The 13,605-nt window shown below is 40.5% G+C and overlaps 1 protein-coding gene and 1 non-coding gene across 4 annotated transcripts in view; one reads left to right on the forward strand and one right to left on the reverse strand.

Moving 5' to 3' along the window:
• Nucleotides 1-13,605, forward strand: part of RARA (retinoic acid receptor alpha) — a 204,393-nt gene that overhangs the window by 104,368 nt on the left and 86,420 nt on the right. The gene's annotated exons all lie outside the window — the stretch shown is intronic.
• Nucleotides 916-1,022, reverse strand: LOC140701556 (U6 spliceosomal RNA). Its single transcript, XR_012080446.2, has one exon. It is a non-coding gene; the product is annotated as a U6 spliceosomal RNA (small nuclear RNA).

Below are 13,605 nucleotides of genomic sequence, written 5' to 3' on the forward strand. Positions count from 1 at the left end.
GTTGTTTCTTGATTTGCTGGAAGAAATTGGATAGCTCAAGTTGGCAACAAAATGCAGAACTAAATGGATCTATGGTTTGCTCTGGAAGGCCTCATCTTTGTTTGCTATATCTGACCTCTGCTCCAAGAATCCTATGATTCTTCTTTTACTAACTTGTTTCTCACAGCAGCCCTGTGAGGTAAGGTTGAACTGCAGGAATGTGACCAGCCAAAGGTCACTCGGTGCATTTCAGGGCCATTCAAACTCAGATCTTCCAAATGCTAGTCCAGTGCTCTAACTATATGACAGTCCGGCTTTATAGCTTCCCCACTCCCTCACGTGAATATGGCAGGGAAGCAGAATTCACAAGGATCATTAGCCAATCTGATCTGGGTGGAATTTTTTTTAGGAATTTGTGTGTGACCCTCATTGGAACTTAGAACTTGAGCACGTCTGCTGGAGACGGCTCACCCTCTCTTCTAAAGCTAGATAATTTGGCTCATCGCTAGTCCAGTTTCCTCCTTTCCTGCTTGCCGTCTCCCCTTTCTTTTCCTCCTCCTCTCTCCTCTCAGTCCTTGTAGAAAGGAATTCTAAATCATTTGAAAACCTGAACCTTGGGGGCAGAATAAATTATGCAAAGCTAATCTATGAAGTAGCTGTCATTTGGATAATGCTACATATTGAATTGGGATGTTCTGGGGGAGGGGAGAGTTGGATACACGACTGGAAGAGAATATTTCAAGTTCCCGGACACAGCTTCAGTTCTTTAGTCTCTGAGGTTTTTGTTTGCTGTCTCCCCCCCCCCCCCAAATATGGAGTAATAAAAGATAATGTTTGATCACATTTGTGCTGGATAGAAAGACTGTGTGGTCCTAGTCTCATATTCTGTGGGACATGTCAGCAGACCAACAGATTTCTCCAGAATCAGTTTTTTTTTAAAAAATGGAATGCTTCGCAAATTTGCGTGTCATCCTTGCGCAGAGGCCATGCTAATCTTCTCTGTATCGTTCCAATTGTAGTATATGTGCTGCCGAAGCGAGCACGTATTTCTCCAGAATCAGTTGACAGACTTCATGGTTCTGTTTGGGTGTGAGAATTTGAAAACTGAAGCCTGTTCCATTTTGAGACCTATGAGGTGTTCCAATGGGTAGGATTCAAAAACAGGTGCTAATATAAGGACACACCACACACCTCCAGCTGCTACCTTTTCAATCTGCCTTCCCTGTGATGCCTATTCAGTCTGTTTCCTGTCACTGCATTTTTGCCAGGAAAGCGTATATAATATAAACATTTGGGAGATTTGCAGCAAATTATATCTGTAATGCTTTTTTTTTGTGGAGTGTTCATGTGTTCAGGATTCTGAATATTGTTGTGTTGCTTACTTTGGGAAAGTAGAAAGCAGTGAAGAAGTAGCATGATAATGGGAGAAGGCTGAAACCAGTTCTCCGTGACTGAAGATCAAGAATCTAGTCCCATAAACCTACCCCTGTCTGTGCAACTAAATGCCCAGCCACCAGGTTAGCAATGGAACCACTTACCTAATGGGATTTTCCTCCCTAGCAGTCTTCAGAAAAGAGGCTGGACAGCCATCTGTTGGGGATACTCTAATTCTGGATTTCCTTCATTAAGCAGGGACTGGACTTAAATCACCTGCAAGACCTGTTCCAGTTTTATGACTGCAGAAGGGGCTGGTTTGTACATATAAGATGCATGTTTTCGGACTTTGCTCTGCAAGATCTAAAAAGTTGGTATTGATTTTTCTACAGCATATGCATGGGTAGCTCTTGTTAGTTCTTTACTCTTTCCCTTTGCCTACCCCTTCTCTGTGGGTAGGGAGGGGGACCACCTGCACCACAATCCCAGTATGAATGTTGGCCATTCCACACCTACATGAGTTTACTTACATGTGCATGTGTGCACACATGTGTGCATTTATGTATATACAAATGTGCAAATGCAACAGTGGTTTTAACAACAAGTAGGCTGTTCAGTTTATGGTCATAGGGAAACCTTTGTCTTTCTACAAATCCCATAATCCCATACCATTGGGCATGCTGGCCCCAGCTTTTGCCAGTTAGAAATCCAAAAGACGTGGAGGACCAATTCTTCCTCATTCTTGTTTTAACCCTGTCTGGTGGGATTTTGTCACTGTGGAAACTTTCTGAGCCCAACCACTGGGATGCAGAAATGGCTGTGCTTCAGCCAAGGGAGGGTGATCCATTGGGAGGGGGAGAAGTTAATTTCTTTAAACTCATTACGTTGAAAGCCATTCCTCTGACAAGGCACAGTGTCACCTGCCAATACAATATTCATGTGCCACTTAGGAAGTCCTGGATATTCAATGCTGAGTTTGTGAACAGGATCCTTCAGCCAGGTTGGGGTGGGTGGCGGCAGCTGTAACCTATCTGTATGCTTGCTGAAGGGGGGTTGGTTGGTTCCAGCAGCCCTGGAGAAATCTTTCAACGCGTCGTCACCAGTAGTGACGGGTGAGCAAATGATCCCAGCTGTCTCCCTGCTGACGGCGGCTCTCTTCCCCTCCAGATTCGTTCATTAAGATCCTCAATTATTGATAGGGGCAGGGGATGGAGTGCCTGCCTCACTGCTGCTGACATAACGGCCTTTTAATAATCCTCACGGATGCTTGAGCTTAGATTGGGAACTGGGGGATGGAACAGACCAGACGCTTCCTCTATTTATTGTGGGGAGGGGGGCGATCAAAGCCTAGATCAATAGATTTCTGCTCTTTGCAGCAGGAGGAGGAGGAGGAGAAAGACGAGGCCAACAACAGCGACAATACATATTTACAAATTTTTCAAAGCAGGTGCAGGGAGAAGCAAAAATCCTTCCTGTGTACCTTGACTGTATGATTAAGTAGGGACTTGATTAGGCTTAAATAATCCAACTAAGGACTGATTTTATTCTCTGGATGTTGCAGGAATTGAATCAGGGGATAGTAGTTATTGACAATGAATTAAATGAGGAATAAAAATTTAGCTAGTATTGCACATAACCACTTAACACACATGGTTAGGAGCATGAATTATGAATTGATGGGTCCTCTCTTCAACTCCCTTCTTAGTTAAGTGAAATGGTGTTAGGCAATTTTTTTTAAAAAAAATTTTTTGTCAAGGTGTCCTGTGATATGGGATTAGTAATACTGGCCAATCTTACAGGGATGTGGTGATGATCACTGAGCTAATGTGTATGGTATATTTTGAGCATTTCAGGAAAAAAATGCTGAGTAGAACAACGAGGATCTGTGCCCCTCCCTTTTGGTCCCATGGAGGTGTTTCTGGTGGCCCTGCATCTTGGACTCAAGAGAAGTAACTTGGAGAAATTTGATGTGCTTCATTGTTCTAGATTTTAGTGTTTTTGTGTACTTTTAATTTGCATGCTAATTTGTATAAAATATCCTACCTTAGATAGATGACCAAGAACTGTGCAGGATGGTAAAAGCCTGTTTTGTGGAAATCCTATTCATCGCCCATTCATCTTCCTAGAATTTCACTAGCTGTCACCTTACTCACTTTCAGACCTATGAGCTGAACTTTGAGCCTAGAAACCTGCCTTTGTGGTGGTGGTAGAAGTCAAAAGTTGAAAGTTTGTAGATGTTGATTCGAATTTGCAGCTTGGATTGATTCCTGAGCTGGATGCTGGGATCCCAGCAATGCATTTGCACGGTTCCTTGGACTGGGTGCAATGATTTTACAGCTCTGTTTTTGCAACATCTTCACTGCTACCAGTCTATTCCCAGGCTGAGTTTAAAGTACTGATTGGGACCTATAAAGCCCTGTTATATGGCTTGAGTCTAGGCTAACTGACCGTCTGCATCTTCCCATATAATCTTTCCTGGATTTTGAGGTCTTCAGAGGAGGACTTTCTCTTAGTCCTGCCCCCTCACTGTCATTTTTAGTGAGAACACGAGAAAAGGCATTTTTGCTGACTGCTTCCTGACTTTGGGACCCCCCAGCAAGGCTAACATGGGCGCCTCCTTACTGTTCCCACAGACAGGAAAACCTTCTTTTTTTTCCAACAAGGCCTTTAGAAACAGAGTAACCCCCCCCCCCAATATTTTAGTGGTGTGTAGTTTTGTTAGTTTCAGGCTTAGTGCAGTCTCTTTTAATGTTTTATTATGTGCTTTTAACTGGTTATAAGATAGTTTTAATGAGCACGTTACTTGGGTTTTATTTTTTAGTATTGGTTTATGTTTACAATTTTAATGATGTAATCTGTAATGTTTTGGTTGTGGATGTCTTTTAGTCATTTGTAAGCTGTCTTGGGTCCCATTTTGGGAGAAAGGGGGGGGATAGAAATAACGTTAATAAATAATACATGGCAAGGCTGTGTAGTGTAGTAGCATGGTAATTACAGTGTAGTACGGTCTAATTATGAGAGCACAGCCATTCCCTAAATTGTAGAAAAATATACTCCAAAAGGAAGGATTGACAGAGCTAACAGAGAGAACTCATCATTTATTTGTTAGTAGTCCAATTGCATTTATGGGACAACCTATCCTTAGAACACAAGGATATTCAGTGGGGAATTTATCAGAATGAGATTCACAATAGCAGTGAGGAGTCTGAAACTTTTCTGGTACCTAGGTTCAACCTTGCAGGGCTGGTAAAGATGGGATCAGACCTTGGAAAAGTCACTTTTTGGACCGCAACATTCAGAATCCCTTGATTCTACTGGGTGGGGAATGCTGAAGCTGAGCTGGACATATTGCATGTATTTGCATTTATATTTGCATATTGCAGATATAGTTCTCTAGATTTTCTGCTCGAATTTTTTCCTTAAATTAAAAAAAAATCTAATCCTTTCATTTGAACCTTTCAATGTTGGGGAAAATGCCTTATAGACATGCAAGAGCAGGACTTCAGCTGTGGGGCTTCAGTGCTCCCCTTCCTAGAAGCAGAATAAATTAAAACAGTCGTGCCTGTATGCAAATCTGCATGCTTTACAAGATTTATTTGGGTTGTTGAAGTAATAAACTATACAGCCCAGTGTAGGCACTTAAAGTATGATTGTCTTGAATCAAGCTCAATTTCCTTTGGTCCCGACATCTTTTCACCCCCCTCTATTTCTGAGATATATTTCAGGATGGGAGGGAGTTGAAAGGCTACTAAGATTGCTTTCCTTTCTCCTTTTAACTGATTGATGGGAATTGAATCTCTGCCATATTGTTTCCTTGATTTTCTTTTTCCTCCCCACAGTTGTGCTTTCCAAAGACTTGCTGGGAGTGGCTGAAACTTCCTACCATCTGGTGATGGGTGGCTGGCTGGGAGGAATCCAAGGTCCCTTTTACCTTTGCAGGGAAGCCCTTATCTTCCTCCTCTTCTTGTAAATAGATTTTATTAACTTATATAATGTTTTGATTAAATGATGAGCCTCTCCTTTTTTGCTCTGTAATGTTCTTTTTTTTTAAAATTGCTTAAGATACTGAAGCAAAGCCAGTAGAGTATTGTTTGGTACCTTGAAACTTGTTAGCCATTTTGTGTAGGCTTGCTTCTACAGTCCACAAAAGCATATGTCAAATACATTTGTTAGTCTTTTATATGCCACTAGGCAGTGTGGTAAGGGACGTGGTGGCGCTGCGGGCTAAACCGCAGAAGCCTGTGCTGCAGGGTCAGAAGACCAAGCAGTCGTAAGATCAAATCCACGCAACGGAGTGAGCACCCGTCGCTTGTCCCAGCTCCCGCCAACCTAGCGGTTCGAAAGCATGCAAACGCAAGTAGATAAATAGGGACCACCTTGGTGGGAAGGTAACAGCGTTCCGTGTCTAAGTCGCACTGGCCATGTGACCACGGAAGATTGTCTTCGGACAAACGCTGGCTCTATGGCTTGGAAACGGGGATGAACACGACTGGACAAAAATTGTCAAGGGGAACCTTTACCTAGGCAATGTAGTGTGGTGGATAGGGTGACAATGGACTGGAGATCCAGATTCAAATTCCCACGCAGAAACTCACATGTGAGTAGCAATGGTAAAACAGTTCTTAAGTATCTCACATGCTTTGAAAAACGTACTAGGATCTCTGTTAGTGGGAAGGGATTTGACTGGCACATAACAAACAAAAAACAAGATGCTACAACAGTTTTTGTTAGGACAGAGTACAGACTAATATGGCTAGCTTTAGAAAATTATGCGTAAGAATAGACGGTCCTTAATTCTTACAAAAACAAAACAAAACAACTGCCTTGCCTCAAAGGGTACCAATGCCTCTGAGTTGAATGTTCTTTCTGTACATGCACCACCTTTTGCTTGCAAATTCCTGAAGCATAAGGACTTGGGACAGATCTGCATTACAAACTCAGACAAGTTTTGCACTGGTTTAGCTACCAAGGCTTCTTCAATTATGTCATGGGAACTGTTTTCTGTGAAGGTAGCAATAATTCTGGTAGTGAGTCTTTGGAAGAAACATAGTCCTCTTCCTTCTCACCTCCCCTATATCACATAACTACAATTCCAGAAGCGTTGCTCTGAAAATTTGGCAGATCTTCTTTTGTACAAATGGTCTAATTATCTTAACATTTTAATTTGCTTTTAATTTTAGATATATTTCATATAATAACAAACAGATTGGTTAAAAATCAATGATTTTTTAAAAATCAAATTGATTTAAATAATGATAGATTGATTTTGAAAGTTTAAATAATAATTTTTTTAAAAAAAATATTAAATCATGATTTCAGTTGATTCGATTTAAATCAAATCCACCCTGATAATACTCATGTGCTGTCAAGTCAGTTCTGACTTATGGCGACCCCTTTCAGGTTTTTTGAGGTAGAAAGTAGTCAGAAGTGGTTTACTATACTATTCCCTTCTTCTGGGGGCTTCCTGAGACTGTGTAGCTTTCCCAAGGCCATACAGGTAACAAACACTCTATACTGTACATATAAAGAAAGACTACAGTTCTGTGGGAAGAGGAAATTGCTATGGAATCAGCTTGGCTTTAGTCGTCATTACTACTCAGGCTGATAAAAAACTAGGCTCTGTAGAATGAGTGAAAAAAAAACCCACTGGGTTCAGGCCTAGGATCTTAAGCAAGACAAGAGAAGAGCATAGTGGAAGGGGAGGGAAGGAGGAGGGATTGAGGTCAGAAGCTTAGTAGAAGAGGTATGTATGGTTTCAAACTCTGTTTAAATACAGTTGAAAGGAGAGATGGAGAGGGGCCTGAGGTACAGAAGTGGAGAGGGGGGAAAACAGTTCAAAACCAAAGCTTGCAAAGGAAATCTAATGGGTGACTAAAATGGGTAGAATGAGGCATTTATAATAATACATACAGTATTCTGTACTTGCTTGTGGATTGTTTTATTCTTATAATAAAACGAGCGCACTGTTTAATGACGAATCCGCATAGCGATGCAGATTTTGCGATCGAAAAACCGATCGCATTGTGATGTTTAAATAGGGAAAACATTGCGTTGCGATGATCAGTAAGCGTTTCGCTTACCGATCTTCGCAATGCGATGTTTTCAAACAGCTGATCGGCGGTTCCAAAATGGCCGCTGGAAGAAGAAAATGGCTGCCTGCAGCGTTTTCGCGCCAATTCCTTGCTTACCGAGGCGGCGAAAATGGCGGCCGGATTGAAGATTCCCACTTAGCGGGGGTTTTTTGCCCTGTATAGCGACGTTTCCGGATAGCGATGATTTATCCGGAACGGATTATCATTGCTATGTGGGGCACCACTGTATTTTCATAGGTTTCGCTCTGACACTAAAAAGCCAAATGCCAGAGTTGCCTCTTGTCAGGAATGAAGCCATGAAAAAATGCTAGAAACAAATAAGGCCAAATGAAACTTTGAATATTTGAATCACTGCAGTGGGCTAGTTCTCATGATATACAAGATGAACATGTGCAAATTTGTGGGTGAAAGAGGATTTTTAAGTTCTTCCAGGAATTTAAAATTGTCTGCCTGCCTGCCTGTCTTGATAGCTACTGTAGCTGGCTAGATAGCTCAGTGGCTCTGGTATCTGCCTGCGGAGCCAGAGTCTGAGAGTTCAGTTCCTCAGTGTGCTTTCTGTGAGAAGAGCCAGCCTGTATGGCCTTGGGCGGGCTGCACAGTCTCAGGACACCCCAGAAGAAGCAAGTGGTAAAACACTTCTGAACACACTATACCTGGAAAGCCTTAAAAAGGGTTGCCATAAGTCAGAATTAATTTGATGATGGATTAATTATACATTGCAACAAACCTGAATTCATCAAGCTTCAGTGGGGCTCCTTATGATTTGTAAATTTGTCATATTGTTAATACTACTTGTAACTGTTGACTTACCTTTTTCTGTTTTTTATGTTTGAGCCATCCAGGGAACATTGTTTTGAAAGATGGCATATTAAATATAACCTTTTTGTAGAACCTGGTGAGGAATTTTGTGTAACTTAAAAAAACAGTTATACTCTTTGAACAACACAAATAGGTCAAAGAAAAGAGATTCTCATTTCCAATTTATGGACATTTCTGGTAGTTCATTTATACCACTAATCCTAAGAATGAACGTCTTTGCTTATGGTGCTTGTTTCAGTAAAATGGTGATCTTATTCTTAATTAATGGTTGTGAGAAATATTACCTGTATCGGATACTTGTAGTATTAATTTTCCCTCACTTAATTAATTGATTGGATAATGGCAAACCAATTAATTGATTAAGCTTTTAATCGGTCAGCAACTAAAATGCCCATTCATTGACATGAGCTTCTCATAGCAACGGTGGGCCTCTTTATATGTTAAGACAGCTGGAACTGATAGAAAACTTTGGCATTCATTGTGTCAGAACGCCCTGTGTGCAGTATTTTGGTGCATGTTCACAGAGCACGATGGCCTGGTTACATGCATGTCTAGTGATGTATATATACATTTGAGCTTCCTTGCAGTGGAAGACTAGGTGACCAGCTGATTTCTAAAGGCATCACAGACTTCAACCAGCTGCACAGTCCTTCTCTCCCCTAAAGGATAACTGGGAACTGTTTTGGGACTAGAGTTAGGGAGTATTTTTGCAGAAAAAAAACAGAAATAAACCAAGATTGTAAGGCTTAAGCTTTGTTTTGTTTTAATCTTGGCCTCATCAAACGATAATTCCTAGGATTCTTTGAGAGACGCTTAAGCTTGTTAAACTAAAACAGAGAAATTTGCAGTTGAGATATGTGTGTATAAAATATGTTTCATTCAGAGTAGTTCTTTCTGAGAGAAGAGTGGTATTTGTAGGTGGATATTTGTCCTGTATACAGTACAGTATATGCTACTCAGAAGGACATGGTCAAAGTCACTTTCTGCTTCATAGCAAGCTGTGGCCTTTTTGGTTGGGCCTATTTATTTATTTATTTATTTATTTATTTATTTATTTATTTATTTATTTATTTATTTATTTATTTATTTATTTATTTATTTATTTATTTATTTATTTATTTAACTTATATGTCGCCCACACTACCCGAAGGTCTCTGGGCGGCTTACAACATTTAAAATACAATAAAAAGGCAAAATAAAAGGGCAAAATAATTAAAATGCAATTAAAAATATATACTCTAAAAATTGCCATCAGACCCACAGCTGATATTATTTCAGTTAAAAGCCTTCTTTTATAATGGTACTGTGAGTCAGTCATGATTAACATGGAATGCTGTTGATTTCAGTGGGTATGAGTAAATCTGCCTCTAAAAATCTGAATGTTCTTGGACACTCTGTGATTTCCCTGAGACCCATAAATTGTGGTCTGCTAGGTGTCAACACCTCTTTTTTTTTTAAATCATAATCTCCAATAACAAGATGGATTGCTGGGTGGGGTCATATGTAGCATGTGTTTAACCTAAACTAAGGTTGAGCAGTTTGAGAGGGCTCAGTGGCTAATTTTAATTGCTCAGAAATTATTATAGGCTGTGTCTCCACTGAAACTGTGTGGGTTTTGGATTCCCCCCCCCCCAAACTGGAAGTGACTGGATGTTCTAATTTTAAACCCACCCCCATGACATCCTTTTGATAAAGCAACGTCCTGCTTTATAGGAGAACTGTGTGTCCTAGAGGCTTCCAAGAGCATGATCCTCCTTGTTTTCATCCTGCCTGCCCCCATGACTTTTTCCTAGCAGCACAGTGGGGAGTGGTCCAAGTACCCAATAATGGGGGTGGGGTGGGCCATGCAGCTCCTCCCTATGTTGCCAACATCATTCTGCCCTAAAGGTTATTGTATTGGGACTTAACATGCCATATCTAGATGATTTAAGGCCAGTGCATCATAAGGGCATACAAAACAGAAATCTAAATATAAGTGGTCTAATAGATACCAAATAAATTATCAGTGTGTGTGGCAGGGCAAGTGAAGAGTGTTTTAGAAATAGTGCAAAGTTTCCTTCCATGTTTTCACACTAGTTGACCAGAATGCTAAGGCAGAAGCAGATTTGCCCAGCATATAATTTCAAACCCTTTCCACTTCATACTCATCTTGCAGTTCTTATAAGAGCCCCAGCTAAGAGCACTGCATCTGAGAGTGGCCAGCTGTTTTGTAGAGATGGTACTTACTTGGAAAGGTGCTCTCTATTTGAAATTCTAGTGTAAATACATCAGGATAAATAGGAACTTTGGCATTGCCTATGTACAATATAACTAGTTAGACTGTTTATTTTTGTTGTAGTTTATGATAATTTGCAATATCTCCCCTCCTCCCTTTTCACCCCTGTCTACCTGTAAGAGGCATACCGGCCACCTTAATGCCAGAGAAACCTTCTAATTTAAATACTTTCCAGGGTAATTGCTGTATATTTTAATCATTTAATATTAATCATTATTTTAATTAGAGAGGCTTTAAAAGTAGTTTAACTCACTCATGTTTTAATAATCATAATTTGTTCTCTTGCACTTTTAGTATTATAACCTAATGATGTTGGTATTTGTACTTACTTTTTAATTATGTTGTGATCTGCCTTGGGTTCCAGGATATTAATCCAGGATATTAATCAAAATATGGGAGAAATCCAGGATATTAATCAAAATAAGTGAATTATATTGCAATTATGTTAAAATTATGAATATCATATCTGATCTTGCAATTTGTAAATAAAAATTCAAAATGTGGAATTTTATGCAAATCACTGCCCTTTTTTGTCCTTGTTTTGATTCATGACTCCCTCCTCCTTTATTGCTGGGGTGTATGTGGTGTAACTGTCCACCCCACCTCTGGGTTGTACATTTGCTTGGTGGAAAGCAGTGGCCTCGGCCTGTTGAGCCTCAGCATTTTCCTTCCAAAGAATCTTGTTGACCTCACTGATCTCGTTGGAAAACCCTCTAGATTCCATGGAACAAAGTTTGAAATCTCTGGCCTGCATCTTCTTGTTTCTATCTTTGACAGCGGAAGAACTAGAGGTTGTTGCCATTTGAAAAAAATGAAAGTTTGAAATATTCAGGAAAGAATTCTAGAGTTCACTGATGGAATTTGTCACATGTAGATACAGTATTCTCTTGCTGAATGAACCAGAATAGATTGGGGATATCTTTGGTACAAATCATGAAAACTTTGAGCTGAACTTTTTTCTTGGGGAAGGCAATAAGACTTAAGCCCTGGATTGTAACCTTCAGACACCTCTGTGGTTATGTATTAATTTGGACTGAAATTAGTAGCCACATTTTGCTTTCTCTATGGATTATACAGATTTAAGAATGATTTTTAAAATATAGCACACTTAGATGATTTTCATAGTTATTTTGCGTTTGCTAGCAGTGGACAAGAGCAAAGGACTGTGCCATTCCTTAAGCTTTTGAGATTTTACTTGATGCTACCCAAAGACTTTCATGCCTATTTTCCTAATATTAAGGACTAGAAACTTGCTGGATTTCCCCCCCTAAAATTAAAAATTATGAAAAATCTGTAATATTGCTGTAATGTTATGATAGTAAAACACAGTTGACTTTGATGTATATCTCAGCATGGACATGTTGAAATAGCTAGCCCTATACCTGCCTGACTTTCTTGTGATCCTTTGCTCTTTTCATCTGCCTTGGGAAGTACCTGAGTGGCAATACCGTGCCATGTCATGTGAAAAGTTTGAAATATATCTATGTTTCTCCACCTAACATCTGCTGACTATCTTTGACAAGCATGTATTATTTTCACAAAGCCAAGAGGGAAAAGGGGAAGGGATGCATTCATGGTGGACAGATGGGTTTTTTAAGAAGTGTGCATGTCTCTTTCCATCTACCCCCTTGCTGCACCATTTATCATGTTTTGGACCAATGCCCCAAGCCTATGTTGGATGCCAGCCTGGAGAGGTGTGAGTATCTTTAAGCATTTGATTAACAAACAGATAACAGGATTGTGGGCAAATAAATAACTTTTCTTTACTTCTTCTGCTTGTAGATTTTACCGTGGAAATACAGTGGTGCCCCGCATAGCGACGTTAATCCGTTCCAGGAAAAATGTCGCTATCCGGAAACATCTCTAAACGGAACGTAAAACCCCATAGGAACCCATTAAACTCCGTTTAATGGGTTCCTATGGGGGGGGGGAACTCACTGGTAAGCGAAGATTCCCCATCCGGCCGCCATTTTCGCCACCTCGGTAAGCGAGGGCAGGGCGCGAAAATGCTGCGGGCAGCCATTTTCTTGATCCGGCGGCCATTTTGGAACCGCCGATGAGCTGTTTCGCAATGTGTTTAATAGTCAGCCTATTAAAACATCGCTATGCTATCGTAAAAACAATCACAAAAAACACATCGCTATGCGGATTCGTCGTTAAACGGTGCTCTCGTTATGCGAGGCACCATTGTATACTCACTTAGGATTCTTTAGGCCACATCATATAATTTTAATACTGGAACTTTGGTAGCATTGCCAGCGTTTGTTGTACATTCAGGCATGATTCCGTTATAAACATTCATCATAGGCATCCTTCAATCTCAAGAGACCATGCTCTGTATGGAGGACGTGGATGCTGTATGCGAAGCTGGAGTGTCCTCTTCAGAGCACAAAGCCTGGTTAAAGTAATATGGAGGATAGGCTGTTACCCAAGCAGCAAATCCCCCCCTCTCCACATTGCTGAAATGATCCAATGGAAAGGCAAGAGCCAATACGACATGAACTGCCTCCGGGACTCTGGCTCCGGATTTTGCCCCGAGGCTTCAGGAGTATAAAAATTATTTTTGGGCTAAATGTCTCTTTCTTACGTCCTATACAAGGATCCCGTGATGAATAAAAGTGGAAATAGTTGGAAATTACTTATTCCATAATAGCTTTTTCATATCAGCTGCACCTTTTCCCTCTCTTTGGTTGGTGAGTCAGTGTTTGGGAGCAATTTAGGAGCCACAGCTTGGGAGTTTGATTTCTCTGTGGATCATCAGGTCCAGCCTCCTGTCAAAGAGGCATAGTGGGAAATCAAATTCCCAGCCTCTGGCTCTGCAGCCAGACACCTAAACCACTGAGCCATCATGCAGAGTCAAGGCTTTCTAATCTGTAGGATTTGAAGCTTAAATGGTAAATGCAAGCGTGTATGTAATATGGAAGTATGAGGCAGTACCAACATGTTTTGTGATGTCACTCTTATTTTCTTCCTTTGCGTACTGTCTCATGCCTTGAGTGAGTGACCAGTGGAGACATACATTTTGCATATGGAGGGAAGTCTACATTTTTAGAAAAGTGAAGAAAT

Source organism: Pogona vitticeps, chromosome 6 (assembly GCF_051106095.1).
Source record: "Pogona vitticeps strain Pit_001003342236 chromosome 6, PviZW2.1, whole genome shotgun sequence".
NCBI classification, from domain to species: Eukaryota; Metazoa; Chordata; class Lepidosauria; order Squamata; family Agamidae; genus Pogona; species Pogona vitticeps.